At 36.1% G+C, this 18,063-nt stretch overlaps 1 non-coding gene across 1 annotated transcript; it reads right to left on the bottom strand.

Annotated features, from left to right (window-relative positions):
* Positions 1-2,232: 2,232 nt before the first annotated feature.
* On the bottom strand, positions 2,233-2,339 carry LOC141715301 (small nucleolar RNA R71). The gene has a single exon (XR_012572068.1). It is a non-coding gene; the product is annotated as a small nucleolar RNA R71 (small nucleolar RNA).
* Positions 2,340-18,063: the final 15,724 nt, after the last annotated feature.

Below are 18,063 nucleotides of genomic sequence, written 5' to 3'. Positions count from 1 at the left end.
TGGCCATAGTGTCATCCGTGGCCTCAAACTCTACATTGACTTGAGCAACCACAAGTCTTGATTCTCCACATATCTTAAGGTTTTTGGCCTAAACGGCTCTAGCCAAGCCTAAGCCAGCTATTAATGTTTTATATTCTGCCTAATTATTCGTAGTTGGGAAGTCCAACTGCTAAGTGGCATTTATATCCACTTATAATACTTCGTATAACTTCAAATTGATGTTTTGTACTCAAGTTATTTGTGTTTTTGATATGTTTTGCATTTCAGGCATATATTAGAGACCAAGATGATTTAGCATTGCTTTGATGCTAAAATGGTGTTAGGAAGGTGTCGTGAAGATCGCTCGTGCAAAGCCATCAAGAACCAGCTAAATAAAGAAGGCAAAATAAGTTTTTCCAGAAGGTCAGCGCGCCCGTGCTGTGATAGCGTGCTCCCACGCCGAAATTGTAGAGGGACAGCGCGCCCGCGCTGATGAAGCGTGCGCCCGGGCCGTGTCGGGATGTCAGAATTCTGTTTCAATTAGAAGACTGATTTTTGGGATTTTGAATTAATTGGGATGCTATTTAAAGACAACTTAAAGATGTTTTTCTCAACATAGCTTAAAGAGAAGACAACGAGAAGACCTATAGCACAATTCAACGATGGCGAAGAAGATGTAGTTTAATCTTGTGATTCTTTAAATTTAAGTTATAATCTTGGATGCTCATTTCTTGTTTGTTGAACCTATACTCTAGATGACGCACTTTGTTTATTATTCGTTTTTTAAAGACCTAGTTTATCATACCATGTTTTCATCAGAACCCATAGTTATGATGAGTTCGGTTATGAACTAATCATTATCGTGGGGTATTTATTTATGGATTTCAATAGTTAATCTTGTTTCGGTATTTTAGTGTGTGGTGATTGTATGATATCCTAGTATTGGTTGTGCTTATTCGTCTTCTGTGCGTCGCGAACATATAAGATAACGTGTTAATATCTAATGAAGCGACGGTGAATTTAGAGGTTTAGAACTTACCATGCTAGTATAGGTTCATATATTTGTTATGCATGATTCGTAGGTAATTTTAACCATCTTACTTGCTCTATATAATCATGATAGATAACTTGCGCATTAAACCTTTGTGTTGTCAAATTTTATAGACATATAGGGTCTCAACATACTTGTTGTCTATTTAGCTTCTATCTCTTTTGTGGATATCTGGTAGTATATTATTCATGTAACAAAAGTTGGCGTTTATCAGTTTCGTGTTATGTGATTAGTTGTCATCGCTATTGCATGCTAAGGTTAAGAACTAGGATTTGAATGAAGTATTTAATGAATTTAGAATCTCATGTTTGTCTCATATAGTAAATCAACCTTTATTCTCTTAGTTATTTGCATTTTAGTTAATATCTTAGTTATAAACAAAACCAATGTGTTATTCATCTTAGCATTGAATAATAACCATATCATTGTTGCATAAGCGCATAAATCTTAAGTTAACCAAAAGAGTCTCCGTGGAAACGAACTAGAAATAATTTTATATTACTTGCGAACGTGTATACTTGCGTGTATTATTAGTGCGTGTTTTCGTCCTAACAAGTTTTTGGCACCGCTGCCGAGGACTCGGTGTTAATTTTTAGTTTATGTGTTTTTCATCAATGATTATTAAAGTTCATTGACTCAGACATTGTTACTTACTTGTTTCCTTGTCGTGTTTCAGGTACTCTAGCGAGTGTGTATGCATACGCATTCTCGGTCTTGTAAGAGAACACTGGATCAAGCCGAGGAAGAAGTTGTAGTAGCTCAGGGAGTTTTTGAGGAAGTAGAGAAAGTTGAGGAAGAAGCACTAGTTATGATGGGAGATCAAGCAGAAAATCCAAAGGCTCTGATGGACTATTTTTCAGCCTAAGATCAATGATATTCAGTCCAGCATTATCAGACTAGCCATCTCGACTAACACCTTTGAGATCAAGTCGAGCACGATTCAGATGATACATAATTCAGTTCAGTTTGGGGGTTCTCCTATAGAAGATCCCAACATGCATATCAGGGATTTCATCGAGATCTGCGACACTTTCAAGTTCAATGGGGTGTCTGAAGATGCTATTAAGCTGAGGCTTTTCCCATTCTCTCTGAGGGAGAAGGCTAAGTGCTGGTTACATTCTCTACAAGCAGGTTCTATCACCAAACGGGAGGATCTTGCTCAAAAGTTTCTCACTAAAATCTTCCCTATGGTAAAGACGGCTGTAATCAGGAATGCTCTTACTCAGTTTGCACAGCAATCTGTAGAATTTTTGTGTGAGGATTGGGATCAATACAAAGAGATGCTTAGGAAGTGCCCACACCATGGCATGCCTGATTGGATGATCACTAATTGTTTCTATAATGGTTTAGGCGCACAGTCTAGACCTATGCTCGATGCAGCGTTAGGTGGAGCCTTATGGGCCAAAAGCTACAATGAAGCTTATAAGGTGATTGAGCTAATGGCAGCCAATGAATACCATAATCCAACGCATAGACTATCTCAAAAGGTAGCAGGAGTTCTGGAAGTGGATACAGCTACTGCTATAGCTGGTCAACTTCAAGCTTTGACGATGAAAGTGGATTCTTTGGCTAATTATGGAGTTAATCAGATCACTAGTGTTTGTGAGCTTTGTGCGGGAGTACATGAGACTGAGCAGTGTGCTATTTTTAGTAAATTAGCTCAGTTTGTGAGCAACTTTCAGAGGTTACAGCAACAAGATTCATCCACTTATCATCCCAACAACCGCAATCATCCTAACTTCAGCTGGAGCAACAATCAGAATACGGTGTAACAACCTTATCATCCATACACAGTAAAGCAATATAACCCTCCTGGTTTTCAACAACCATAATATGCACCAAGGCAACAACTCCAACTTCAGTAGCTACCACAATCTAATGAAAAATTTGAATTGGAGGAGTTGCGGCTCATGTGTAAGAGCCAAGCAGTTTCTATCAAGACCTCGGAGAATCAAATTGGGCAGATTGCTAATGCCTTGCTGAATTGACAACCTGGTACACTCCCTAGTGACACTGAAGTGCCAGGAAAAAGGGAAGCTAAGGAGCATGTTAAAGCAATTACATTGAGCTCTGGAAAAGTTGCGAATCCTGAAAAATCTCAAGTTCCAGAATCTAAAGTTGTGGCTGAAGAAGATGTGCTGAAGGAAGCAGAAGTGGAACCAAGGAAGACAATTGTTGTCAACACTCCTCCTGAGGGTAATACAGGGGAAAACCATGTATATCCTCCACCTTATTTTCCTAAGAGTCTGTAGAAGCAAAAGCTGGATAAGCAATTTACTAAGTTCTTAGAAGTTTTCAAGAAACTTCAGATCAACATACCTTTTACTAAAGCTCTTGAACAAATGCCTAGCTATGCAAAGTTCATGAAAGGTATTCTCTACAAGAAAGTGAAGCTCGATGACTTAAAGACCGTTGCTCTCACGGAGGAATGCAGTGCTGTGCTGCAACAAAAATTGCCTCCTAAGCTTAACGATCCCGGAAGCTTCACTATTCCTTGCACCATTGGAAAAGTGTCATTCGACAAATGCTTATGTGACTTGGGATCTATCATCAAGTTGATGCCTTTATCTATCTTCAAGAAGTTGGGTCTACCTGATCCAAAGCCTACATATATGTCCTTGTAGTTGACCGATCGCTCTATTACATATCCACGAGGCATTGTGGAAGATGTATTGGTCAAGGTGGATAAACTCATCTTTCCTGCTAACTTTGTTATTCTTGATTTCAAGGAGGATAAGAAGATTCGCATAATCTTGGGAAGACCTTTCTTGGCTACTGGCCGAACCTTGATTGATGTGCAGAAGGGTGAGCTCACTATGCGAGTTCAGGCTCAAGATGTGACTTTCAATGTTTTTAATGCCATGAAATTCCCTACTGATGAAGAGGAATGCTTTAAGGTGGAATTAGTCGAATCTGTGGTTACTTCAGAATTAGATCATGTGCTAAAATCAGATGCCTTAGAGAAAGCCTTATTGGGGGATTCAGATAGTGAAGATGATGAAAGTGACCAGCAGTTACAATATTTAAATGCTTTTTCTTGAAAACGAAGATTGGAAATGCCTTTTGAATCTCTTGGATTGGAAGACCTGAAAAATTCTCCAAAGCGCCTCAAGCCATCTATTGAGGAAGCTTATACACTTGAGTTTAAGCCTTTGCCTGAACATTTGAGGTATACATTTTTAGGTGATGCATCTACTTTGCTTGTTATTATTGCATCTGACCTTTCAGGTAGTGATGAGGAAAAGCTTTTGAGAATTCTTAGAGAGTTCAAATCGGAAATTGGATGGACGATAGTAAATATCAAGGGAATCACCCCTTCTTATTGTATGCACAAAATTTTTCTAGAGGAAGGAAGCAAGCCTACTGTTGAGTAACAGAGAAGGCTAAATCCGATCATGAAAGAGGTAGTGAAGAAAGAAATTCTCAAGTGGCTAGATGTAGGGAACATCTATCCCATTTATGACAGTTCTTGGGTGAACCCAGTTCAGTGTGTGCCGAAGAAAGGAGGTATCACTATGGTTGCGAATGAAAAGAATGAGCTCATTCCTACTCGAACAATCACGGGGTGGAGAGTTTGCATGGATTACAGGAAGTTGAATAAAGCTACAAGGAAAGATAGCTTCCCTCTTTCTTTCATTGATCAGATGCTTGATAGATTGGCCGGGCATGAGTACTACTGTCTTTTGGATGGCTATTCGGGTTATAATCAAATCTGTATTGCTGCGGAAGATCAACAGAAGACTACCTTCACATGTCCGTTTGGTACTTTTTCCTTCAGAAGAGTTTCTTTTGGGCTATGTGCTGCACCATCCACATTTCAGAGATGCATGATGGCTATCTTCTCTGATATGATTGGAAATAATGTAGAAGTGTTCATGGATGATTTCTCTGTCTTTGGAACTTCTTATGATGAATGCTTGCACAATCTTGGGTTAGTGCTGACAAAGTGCGTTGAGACCAATCTGGTTCTCAATTGGGAGAAATGTCACTTTATGGTACGCCAAGGCATCATCCTTGGGCACAAGGTCTCTAGTAAGGGTCTTGAGGTGGATAAATCCAAGGTGGGGGTTATTGAAAACCTTCCTCCACTAAAATCTGTTAAGGGAATTCACAGTTTTCTTGGTCATGCGGGTTTCTATAGGCGTTTCATCAAGGACTTCTCTAAGATTTCGAAGCCGTTGTGCAATTTGCTAGAGAAAGATATTCCTTTCAAGTTTGATGACGAGTGCCTAGCTACTTTTGAGAGCTTAAAGAAGAGTTTGATTACGGCACCTGTCATAACTGCACCTCATTGGACTGAACCATTTGAAATGATGAGCGATGCAAATGATTATACAGTTGGAGTAGTTCTTGGGTAAATGAAGAACAACATATTTCATGTGGTGTACTATGCTAGTAAGACCCTCAATGGTGCTCAACTGAACTACACTACTACTGAGAAATAACTATTGGCTATTGTGTATGGTTTTGAGAAGTTTCGATCTTATTTACTTGGGACAAAGGTGATAATTTTCACTAATCACGCTGCTATTCGCTATCTCGTCTTGAAAAAGGACTCGAAGCCTAGATTGATTCGATGGGTTCTTTTACTTCAGGAGTTTGAATTGGAGATCAAGGATAGAAAAGGGACTAAGAATCAAGTCGCTAATCATCTCTCTCGTATAGAGGATCCAAGTGCAACTTCACATGATAAGTCTTTGATTAATGAGTCTTTTCCCGATGAGCAATTGTTTGGAGTGCAAGCACAAGAACCGTGGTTCGCCGACGTTGTGAACTACCTTGTGAGCAATGTTATGCCTCCAGATTTGACTTATGCTCAAAGAAAGAAGTTTCTGCATGAAGTGAAGTGGTACATGTGGGATGAGCCATTCCTATTTTGGCAAGGAGATGACCAAATCATCAGGAGATGTATTCCGTACAGCGAAACAGGGGGGGAGGGATCTTGCGAGATTGTCATTCGACTGTTTATGGAGGCCACTATGGTGGAGAAAAGACAACAGCTCGGATCCTTCAAGCAAGATTCTTTTGGCCGACCTTGTTTAAGGATGCTCATCATTTTATTTTGAAATGTGATCGATGCTAGCGTGTTGGTAATATGTCTAAGAGGGATGAGATGCCTCTTAATGTGCTTCTCGAGGTTGAGGTCTTCGATATTTGGGGAATTGACTTCATGGGGCATGTAATAATCCCAAAAATTTTGGACTTTTTGTAATCCTTATGAATAGTGATTTTGCTGATTAAGGAAATTTTTCATGCCACACTATATAGGAGTTCTTTTATTGATATTCTGAGATCTTATTAGTACTCCATAGAGTATTGAAAGAGATGTGTCCTAAGTCCAATCATGTATGATAATTTAGGAATAACTTTTATGTAATCTGTTTTGATTTCATTGATAGTAATAAAAGACTTGTTTTGGTTTTATTGCGGGATTTATCTATTTAAATGTTTAAATAAGATATACCATAGTTTAGAGTAAAGCTTTTTATGGATTATGATGAGATCATAATAATGAGACCTAAAAAGATGATAACTCTGAACTTAAATATTTCCTGGTCGTAGGATTACTAACTGGTAATTAGTAATCCGCAAAGATCGGTTCATACTATGCTTGCTTCTTTATAAAGGATGTCTGTTCTCATAGACATTTGTGTGGTGACACTATAGCTAGTATGTAGGTGCTTATTATAGAATAAGTTCACTGAACATGACTCACACAGATGAACAACTGATGGAGTTCACTCACGTGTCAGCAGATGTTCACATAGTGATAGTTGTACAAGTATCCTTAGACTCGAGGTCATCATAGTCATCTTGTGTACACTGAACTATACTTTGGTTTAGTTCTTAGTCTCCAGGGACAATAATAAGGGCTCTACTGGGTGTAGGAATTTGTACACGAAGATAGTGTATGATCAATAAAGGATCTACCCCTTCTAGTGAAAGGAAAAGAATGTTCAATGATGATCTACTTATGCTAGTTCAGGAATCTCTGACCAGAGTGAATGAAATTAGAAAGGAGTTTCTAATTCACATTAATTAGAACTAAGCATAGTGAATGAGAAAGCATATGATTAAATAAGATAGGCTTGACACGAGTTCCACGCCTTGTATTTAATCATGACATTGCAGGGTAGAACGAATTAATTGTACGGTAACTATTCACTGAATAGGTTCTTGGTATTCTAAGCAGTGAATTCGTATTATCCGGATAGTCGCGATATGCTGAGAAGTATCCCTCACGATGTAGAATAAACATGATTAATTTACTAATTAATCTTATTTAATAAATTAGAGAATTTATATAAATAATGATAAAATAGTTTTATTATTATTTATTTCTACTACCGGCTTAATATTGAACCTACAGGGTCACACCATAAAAGAGAATGATTTAATGGTGGAGGAATTAATTAATAATGGCTGGTAATTATTTATTTGTGAAATAAATAATTAATTAGCAAATTTAATAATTGATTAAATGAGATTTAATTAATTATAAAATTAATTAAGAAAAGTTCTTAATATTATTAATTAAGAATTTAATTTTGGAAATTAAATCAAGTGAGAGAATTATTTTTCTAAAGTGTTTAGAAAAGGGATTAATGATTAAAAGGTGTTTTAATTATTAGTTAATTGGTTAATAAGAATAATCAATTAAAGGGTTAATAATAATAATATTTTATGGGAAAATTTTCAACTGAAAATTTTGCCTATAAATATACTATTATAAAACCTATTTGCCTCAACCAAAATAAAAACCCTAATTTTTAAAGTAGAAAAGAGAGGGAGGCAACTAATTCTCTCAACCTCTTCCTCCCTCCATTATTTTGATCCCTTGGTGGATACCGGTGGAGTGCTTCACAATTGAGGAGCAGCTGCTAGGGATCTCTGTTCATCGTTCTTGGATCGCTATTAAAGACCTCCATCTTTCTATTAACGTAAAGCTTCTTAAGGTAAACATACTGAACTACGAATTAAATATTATTTTTCGCATGGATCCTGCGGAGGGTTTCGGTTTTTTTTAAGATTTAAATTTACGTTTTCGTTGCATTTATGTGCTAAAATCCCTTCAATGGCATGAGAGCTACTTGCGAAAAGTTTTTAATTCGTTTATGTGTTTAACTGTTTTCGATATATGAGCATGTACGTGATTCGCCATGATTTGATGTTGATATAATATCCTTATATATGTATGGTTTTGAATATATGATATTCATGTGAGTTGTATAATCATAAGATGATTATGTAATCTGTATATATATTGATATATACATGATTTATGTTTATTCTAATTATGAGAATCATATTAGATACAGATTCTGAATTGGCTGCTGCAGATTTGCTGAAATCTGGGTCTGGTGTCCGATTTACGCAAATGAATACCCTATTCCATAGGTAAACGAGCGTCTGAACAAAACTGATAGCTATAGCTAACAACGACTCGTCTGTATGGCGTTTGACGTTGTTTACTGCCCGTAAACAGTGATTCTTGTTTTTCTGATTTGATTCTGATTTTTCTGATTTTTGTCATATTTTTTTTTATGATTAGATCATGGATAATATGATATGTTAAGATCAGATTATGTGTTTTAACATGCGTTTATGTGTTGTATGAGCATGGTGGATGGTTATGGCCTTTCGACCTTAGTGTAATGGTTTTGGTTTTGGTTTTAAATACGACTTGCATGTCGTCAATCTTTGTAATCATAAATCTCGAATGTAACTCGAGTTATTCTTGTAAGTTCATTAGATTAGTTTTACTTTCAATCATGTAATATAATTGAAGACTCAAGAAGGCTATCCAATGGTGGTGATACAAAGAAGAAGACGAGGCATACAAGAAGTCTAAGCAAAGAAGAGGACTTATGTAATAAGTAGTTGTATTTATTTCCATCACCATATTAGATTGACCTTGATCTTTATCATGAGCTTGATAAAGATCACATAGGATGGGGCCATAACCAAAAACATTTACTTTATTGCACTTTACATTTACTTGTTTATTTAATTTTATATATGAGATATATGCCTATGTTTACCATGCGATGATATATTTAGGTGAACTTAAATCAATATAAGGCGTGCTCTAGAAAATCTAGAATATGAATCGTTTCTTGCCTTAACAATAATATTATGAATACAATCATGAGATTCTTATGTTTATGAAACACGTAATTAAATATGAATTTTCAATATTGAGAGAAAGGATGATTCTGTCAAAAGCAGATTTCTATCTGTAAGAAAGGGGTATTAAGCCCCGATCTGGGAATCATCTGATTATCGATTATTGATTTGAAATATTTAATTTAAAAGGAAGAATCTCTTTATAATATGATTATGATTGTAACACAATATAATCCCTCTAAAATTAAATAATATCAAGTAGTAATTGGCCAATGACACAACGGGCTTGTGTCGGTCAAAACCTTCCAACATGGTAGAAAGTAGTTCTTATTTTTAAATCATTGTCGTTTCGTGCTACAGCCGACGGCTTTAATTTCGAAATAAGAAATACTTGTTTATTACATAAAGATGTGTACATTGAATTAGAATCTAAAGGTCGTTACGTGCTACAGCCGTGGGCCGTTGGAGACTGATTCAATTGTACGAAATGTTGGGTTAGCCTTGACTTAGAATATTGAGTTTATCGTGCTATAGTCGTGACTCAATTATTCAAGAGGCTAAAGTTTTATTAGGGAATAACATAAGATGTAATTGACAAGAGGTGTCTGCCTATTGAACATCACATGACGTTTCGTGCTACAGCCGAGGTTGTGTGATGGAATGTAGGATCCCTATTCCCACTAGCATTATGAATGCTTAATTTTCACTTAGGGGTTGTATAAATTAGATAAACTAGTGGGAGCCACTTATGAATAAAGACCCAATTCATATAGTGTTTTGAAATGAAATTGAATATTTGATAAGTGTTGTTATGTGTTCATCATTTATAGATTTACTATATTCGTTATGTCTTCTGCACTATCACTCCGGAGTATACTAGATGCTCACAAGTTGACTGATCCTAATTTTGCTGACTGACTTCGAAACTTGAGAATTGTTCTCAGGGTTGAGAAGCTGGAATATGTGCTTGACTCACCTAAGCCTACTGAACCTGCTAGCGATGCACATAATGATGAACATGTTGTGTATCGTAAGTGGATAGATGATGCAAATGTTGCTCAATGCATCATGCTAGCTTCCATGAACATTGAGCTACAGAAGCAACATGAGCATATGGATGCTCACACTATCCTTATGCATCTACAAGAGTTGTATGATGTGGCATGGAGGACAGCTCGATATGAGATATCGAAGGAGCTGTTCGGTTGTAGGATGTCTGAGGGATCATCTGTGAATGACCATGTACTTAAGATGATCAATTTGATTGAACGTCTTGGACAACTTGGTTTTGCCATGGATGGGGAGCTGAGCCAAGACTTGGTCTTGCAATCACTTCCGAGTTCGTTCTTGCAGTTTGTTGTGAACTTTCACATGAATAAGCTGGATGTTAGCCTTCCTGAATTCCACAACATGTTGAAGACTGCGGAATTGAATTTCCCCCTAAAAAGAGTTCTGTTCTTCTAATTAGTGAAGGTTCCAATCCTAAGAAAAGGAAGAAGAACCCTTCCAAGAAGAAGAAAGTAGGTGAGAAAAAGCCGGTTCGACCAAAAGCTGAAGACCCTAAAAGCAAAGCTGTTTGCTTTCACTGTAACAAGGTGGGGCACTGGAAGAGGAACTGCAAGGTTTACCTTGCAGAATTGAAGAAGAAGAAGGGTAGTGAGCCACAATTATAAGAGACAACTATAATCTTGAAGAAACTACTCTTGATGAAATTTATGGGATGCTCAAGACTCATGAACTTGAGATGGAACAAAGAAGTAAGAGGAAAGGAGGAAAGTTAAGGACAATTGCTCTTAAGGCTGAGGAAGAATCTCCCAAAGCAGCTACCTCAAGGAAAGGCAAGGAAAAAGCGCTCATCACAAAGTCTGATACTGAGTCATCAAGTTCTGATAGTGATGATGACTCAGAAACTGAAAGCTTGCCTGAGATGGATGCTGATGAAGAGATGATGAAGTTGTGTGCTCTTATGGTGAAAGGAATCATAAGGATTGCATACAGGAAATTCAGGAAGGGAAAGAAGTTTTCCAGGAAAGGTGCAAGTTCTGATAAGAAGAGTTTCAGAAAATCTGAAGGCAAAGGAGGAAAGTCTGACAGAGGAGATTACTCAAATGTCAAATGCTACAAATGTGGTGAGAAAGGCCACATTTCTCCTGATTGCAATAAAGTGAAGAGTGACAAAGGCAAGGCACTGTTCACAAAGCAGAAAAACTGGACAAACACTTCAGATTCTGAAAGTGAGGAGAACTATGCCTTGATGGTAAATGCTGATAGCAGTTCTGATGCTGCTGAGTTAAAGGTACCTCAAACTACTTATGCCTTTCATACTGATGATATTAATGAGTTGAGAAGATATCTTAAAACCATGTTTATTAGTTATAGAGATCAAACTTTAACATGTGAAAGATTAACTTCTGAAAATCTTGCTTGTAAAAAGAGGAATGATTATTTAGAAAAAGAGTTAGTCATATTCCATCAAACTCAGAAAGATAGAGATGATGCGTTCTATGTTAGGGATGAAGTATTTAAAATGAATGAATCTCTAAAACTGAGTTGGAAAAGGAAAGAGAGATTATCAGGACTTAGACTAACTCTGGCAGAACAACTCAGAATTTGTTAAGTAGTGGAAACTGGAAAGAGGGCTTAAGTTTTGGATATGATAAGAATGATAAGGGAATTGTAGAAATTGAGCCTATAGTTGTTAAACAAAAGCCAAAGATAAAACCTGTTAAGTTTGTAGCTGTAAAGTCTAATACTGAGAAATCAGAAGTTAAAGAGGAATTAACTTCTGACAAATTCAAACAGGAAAAGTTAACTAAAGTTAACATAGGCTTAATGACTAAGAAGCAGCTTAAGTACAAGCTGAAAGGTGTTAAGAATGTAAACAAGGTAAAGCCACCTAGGAAAAATAGGAATTATGGAAATAAAGGTGTAAATAAAAGCAATGATTATAAGCCTGTTCCCAATGCTCCTAGAAAAACATGTCATAAATGTGGAAGTTCTAACCATCTGGCTTCTTTTTGCAGGAATAATAAGAACATAAACTCCTTACCTTCAAAGTCAGGAGTTAAGAGTCAGTCTGTTAGATATAGGCCACAAAATCCTTATTTTCATTGTGGTATTTTATGGCATTCCATTTATACTTGTAAGGAATATCATAGTCTGTACTATGATTATTATCAAATAAAACCTTCTTTAAAGAAAGTTAACATTATTCCTTCTAGTATAATTTCTGCTTCAAAGTCTGATAGTGTAAATCTGATAAGAAAAATGTTAACATAAACTCTGATGTAAAATCTGCTGCAAATGTTAACAAACTTAATAAGGCCAAAGGATCCAAGCAAGTGTGGGTCCTTAAAACTAATCATTAGTGGTCTTTATGATTGCAGGGCAACAGGAAAAACATCCTAGTTCTGGACAGTGGATGTTCAGGACATATGACTGGAAATAAAGCCCTGCTATCAGACTTTGTGAAGAAAGCTGGCCCAGGTCTTTCTTATGGAGATGGCAACATGGGAAAAACTTTGGGATATGGCAATATCAATTTGGGGAATGTCATCATTGAAAAAGTAGCTCTGGTCTCAGGACTTAAACACAATCTGCTAAGTGTGAGTCAAATCTATGATAAAGGTTATCATGTGGATTTCTTTGAAGAACACTGTGAAGTTGTAAGCAAATCTACAGGCAAAGTTATTCTGAAGGGATATAGAAATGGTAACATTTATGAAGCTAAGCTTTCAACAAGTACTGATGGTTTTGCAATCTGTCTGTTAAGTAGAGCATCAATTGAAGAAAGTTGGAATTGGCACAAGAAACTCTCTCATTTAAATTTCAACAATATGAAAGATCTTGTGAGAGGACTGCCAAAATCAGTATTTGCTCCTGATGGCCTTTGTGATTCATGTCAGAAGGCAAAACAAAGGAAATCTTCATTCAAGAGCAAGACTGAATCATCAATTCTTGAGCCTTATCACCTACTACATGTTGATCTATTTGGTCCAGTGAATGTCATGTCTATTGCAAAGAAGAAATATACTATGGTCATAGTGGATGAGTTCACCAGGTACACATGGGTGTATTTCCTGCACACAAAAAGTGAAACTGCATCCATTTTGTTTGATCATGTCAAGCAACTGGATAAATTGGTCAAAGATTCTGTGAAGATTATAAGAAGTGATAATGGCACTGAGTTCGAGAATTCGATCATGGAAGAGTTCTGCAAAGACCATGGAATTAAGCAGGAATTTTCTGCACCTGGAACTCCACAGCAAAATGGAGTTGTTGAAAGAAAGAATAGAACTCTAATTGAAGCTGCACGAACTATGCTTGATGAAGCAAAGCTACCAACCTATTTTTGGGCTGAAGCTGTGCAGACTGCTTGTTTTACTCAGAATGCAACACTCATTAACAAGCATGAAAAGACACCATATGAGATGGTGAAGAAAAAGAAGCCAAATCTGAAATATTTTCATGTATTTGGATGCAAGTGTTTTGTTCTTAAGACTCATCCTGAACAACTATCCAAATTTGATCTAAAAGCCGATGAAGGAATTTTTGTTGGATATCCACTTTCCACAAAAGCCTTCAGAGTCTATAAATTAAGAACAAGGGTTGTCATGGAATCTATCAATGTCTCCTTTGATGATAAGAAGATTACTGGACTTGAAGATTTCAATGATAATGATCAACTGAGATTTGAAAATGAAGTCTTAAATTCTGATACTGTAAATCCTGACAGTTTAAATCCTGATACTGCAAACTCTGACGGATTAAATTCTGATGTTATTGAAACTGTGGTGACTACGTCAAAGGAAGATGTACATGTGCAGGGGGAGCATACTGAAGATATAACCACATCTCAAGAAACATCAGAACCTACAACTGGCTCTTCAAGTTCTGATTCATCAAGGTCTGATGAGCCAAGTTCTGATAATTCTGGAAAATCGAATTATGAAGAATCCAACTCAGAGAGCATAATTTCAGGGGGAGCATCAGAAAATGTTAAAGAAGACAGCATGGATCATGGGGGAGCATCCAGTTCTAGAGAAAACCTTCCATCTGTAAGAAAGTGGATTAAATCACATACACCTGACTTAATTATTGGAAATCCTGATGCAGGTGTCAGAACTAGAACATCTACTTCAAATGCATGTCTTTATCACTCTTTTCTCTCTCAGACTGAACCAAAGAAAGTGGAAGAATGTAACACCCCCAGATCCGGGGTCGGGGATCCGGGTCGTCACGGTCTTTCTTTCCACAATATCACTTCACTTAATTAATAATAACCAACCTTATGCTGTGACCCCACACTAACATACACCACAACCCGTTATAGTCTCAGAGATGAAATTCAATAAGTACAAGTCTTTGAATCCACAATTTAAAAGTTATTACAACCCAAAACGATTACTTGATAAATTTACAGTTAATTGCCATTATCTGCCACAAGTTATAATTATACATAATTGATTCTCAAAAGCAGATGGTCTAATCTACAATAGATCTACCTCTGCAGCTATAGCAGCTACGACATCAACGGGAAGACGCGGAACGCTTTCCACGCGCTTGCGCTGGGTCTGCTGGAGTCTGGTCATCTTTCCTAACTGTTGTTGTGTGATGAAAGAAGAAAGCAAGGGTGAGCAGCAAGCCCACCAAAATAATATGCATAATTATTTACAGTATATGAGTCTACTCATAATACTCATGAAAGTCTTGGTCAAAAGAAATGAACCAAGTTGATAACTTAATGCGATGAAGTCGTAAAATATTCAGTATATATATATATATACATATATACTTTTCAAAATATTGGAAGTCCTCTTCCATGCATAATATACACAAAGTCCCAGTGTATAACTGTATAAAAAAAATATATCGTTGCAAGGTGATCTCATATATCTAACCTTGTCTCAACGTTTTTCTGAAAATCTTTGTCATTCATAAGACAATTATTAATTAGATATAAGATCAAAAGATGAAGTTACCAAATACTTCACTACATTTATATCATTCCCAATACTACTTGAACTACCACCGTTCAAGTTATAATCAATTTCAAAAGTTCATCCCACTGATGAGACCACAAGATAAGACTTGAATAGATTCAATCTTTGAAAGATTATTGAATGAAAAAGTTATGAGATACTTTATTTAGTCCCGATATATATATAGCCACATATATATATCCCTTTAAACATTTCCTGGAACCTCTGTTATGTGAAGTATGAACAGAGTTCGAAACATCCAATGAATTTTGGAAAGGAAAAGAATTTTGGCATAAACCCGATATCTCGCTGATCAGGCAAAGATACCAATAAGTAACCTTTTCTACTAGTAGATGGACGAATTCCCCACTGGTCATCACCCTGGTCATAATTAAGACCTATGCTGGACTGCCACTCAGCCACCTATGCATTTGATGGACTCCCACTGAGCCACTTACACAATAATAGACCGTACCTCGGCCTGTCGCTTATGCCGACTCAATGAGAGGGGCTTACTTCCCGAACGTTGGGCAAGTAATCAATTCATTTACCAAATCTGCAACCTTGTTGCGAATGTAAATACACCACAGAGCCGGATTTCCCAAGTTTTGAGCGAGTATTTAAATCCCCTTTAAAAAGGAAGATCTTAAATATAAAAATGAGTTTTGGGATCCGCTCTGACTTTAAAAATCATTTTGAAGACTCGAAAACACTTTAAAGAGTGTTTGGAGTAAAGCTGATTTAATGAAGTAAATCAGTCCCCAGAATATTTAGAAAATGACTGAATATTATTATTTAAATAATATTCCCATAAAGAATAATCTTTATAAAAATAATTGAAGTAGAAGTATTAAAACTTATACTTGAAACGAGTATTAAATAACCAAAGATATACTTATATGAAAGTATTATCTTTATTTGAATAATCGAAAATAAGTTTGATTATTAACACCTTATTCTTTAATAAAATAAAGAATATATTTCAGCAAATAATCGGAGTCATAGATCCTCAAATGAATATTCAAATAATATTCAATAAATAAAATAAGCTGAGTCATAATACCTCGAATGAATATTATAAATAATATTCATTAAATAAAATAAAGGAGTCATACATCCTCAAATGAATATTCAAATAATATTCAACAAATAAAATAAGCTGAGTCATAATACCTCGAATGAATATTATAAATAATATTCATTAAATAAAATAAAGGAGTCATACATCCTCAAATGAATATTCAAATAATATTCAATAAATAAAATAGGCTGAGTCATAATACCTCGAATGAATATTATAAATAATATTCATTAAATAAAATAAAGGAGTCATACATCCTCAAATGAATATTCAAATAATATTCAATAAATAAAATAAAGTTTAAAGTTATCGAATAAACCTTATTCGATTAATAGTTTGGAAAACTATAACCATATATATATATATAAATATATATATATATATATATATCCATATCCATATATACAAGATTACTCGGGATCCTCGACTCCCGGTTTTAGAAAATATTTTCACCTTTGGGTCCCTATACTAAGGGTATATGCAAGATACCGCTATCCTCTAGCATAGGTATTATCAACTGAACCAACAGATATATATTTCAAGAATATGAAACAGGCATGCATATATACCATATCACATGCTACAATATATCGCAAGAATTTGCTAAATAACCAACATGCATCTATCGCAAGATAATGCATATACAAGTGTATTCATCACAACAACAGTATAACGGATAGAATACTTGCCTGAGCGACTGGGGGTTACGAATGGCTCGGGACGAGTCTGGTAACCTATAAACAACAAGTAAGTTGGAATTAAACCAAAGTCACTTGTAAATCTATACTTTAACTAACTTAGACTCTAACGCTTGTTTTGCGCTCACTGATTCGCTTAAGTCACTCGGGTACCCTCGGCTCCACCATTTTTAATAATTTAACCTTTACGAGTTTTAAAGCGATTCCTTCGCGAGTGACTTACCAACTGCCTAAAACACTTACCATAAATGTTTCATGCATTAATTAACCCTTTTTGGTCTTTAACCTACATTTCAAAGTAAGGCGAGGGGAAAAAGTTTCGTTCGCGAAACGCCGTTACTTGAAACGGTCGTTTCTCCTAAACCGTAAATCGGAATCGAACGAACTACATATCAAAACGAAGCTCGTAACATGAGCTATCTAAACATGGCAGTGGTCATAATCTAGCAGGGGGTTCTCGGGTCCTAATGCTATGCACAAAAACAGTCCAAAGAAAATCGGACGTTACGACGGCTATGTTTACGCGATTTCCAATATTTTTAAACCATTCAAACCCATTCCAAATCAACCCCAAATCCAACCTCAAATCCATCATACAACAAACATCCATCCTTATCACATCATAACAATCCCAACAAATCCACATTAACCATTTATACTATTCTTTATCATGAATTTAAACTACACTTAAGTTCATTAATCAACAACCAAGATTTACAACTTCAAAAACAACCCAAAACCCATTAATCTCTACATACACAATCATCAAGCCTCTCATGAACTCTAATACTCATTTTATGCTCTTGACTTTCAATAACAAAGCTTGGTCAAGAGATTATACCTTCCTTGGAGAGTGGAGAATCAAGGGGATGGCTTGGAATCATCTTTAAAGCCCTTATCCAAGCTTAATCTAAACAAAACTTCAAGAACACAAATTTTAGTTCTTGAAAACACTATTCACCATCTTCTTTGATGATTTATAGAAAAAGATTGGCTTGGATTTAGAAGCTTAAACTTATAGGAAGTATGTAACTTAACTAGGAGAAGCTAGGATAATTACCTTGCTAAATAGTAAGTGGAGGAGCTTGGATCTTCAAAAATTAAGAAAAGGACCCGTGAGCTTCCATGGAGAAAGAAGAAGAGAGA

The sequence above is a fragment of the Apium graveolens genome, chromosome 3 (genome assembly GCF_009905375.1).
Source record: "Apium graveolens cultivar Ventura chromosome 3, ASM990537v1, whole genome shotgun sequence".
Taxonomy (NCBI): domain Eukaryota; kingdom Viridiplantae; phylum Streptophyta; class Magnoliopsida; order Apiales; family Apiaceae; genus Apium; species Apium graveolens.
The sequence above is the reverse complement of the archived record's forward strand: the minus strand, read 5'-3'. Positions and strand labels throughout refer to the sequence as shown.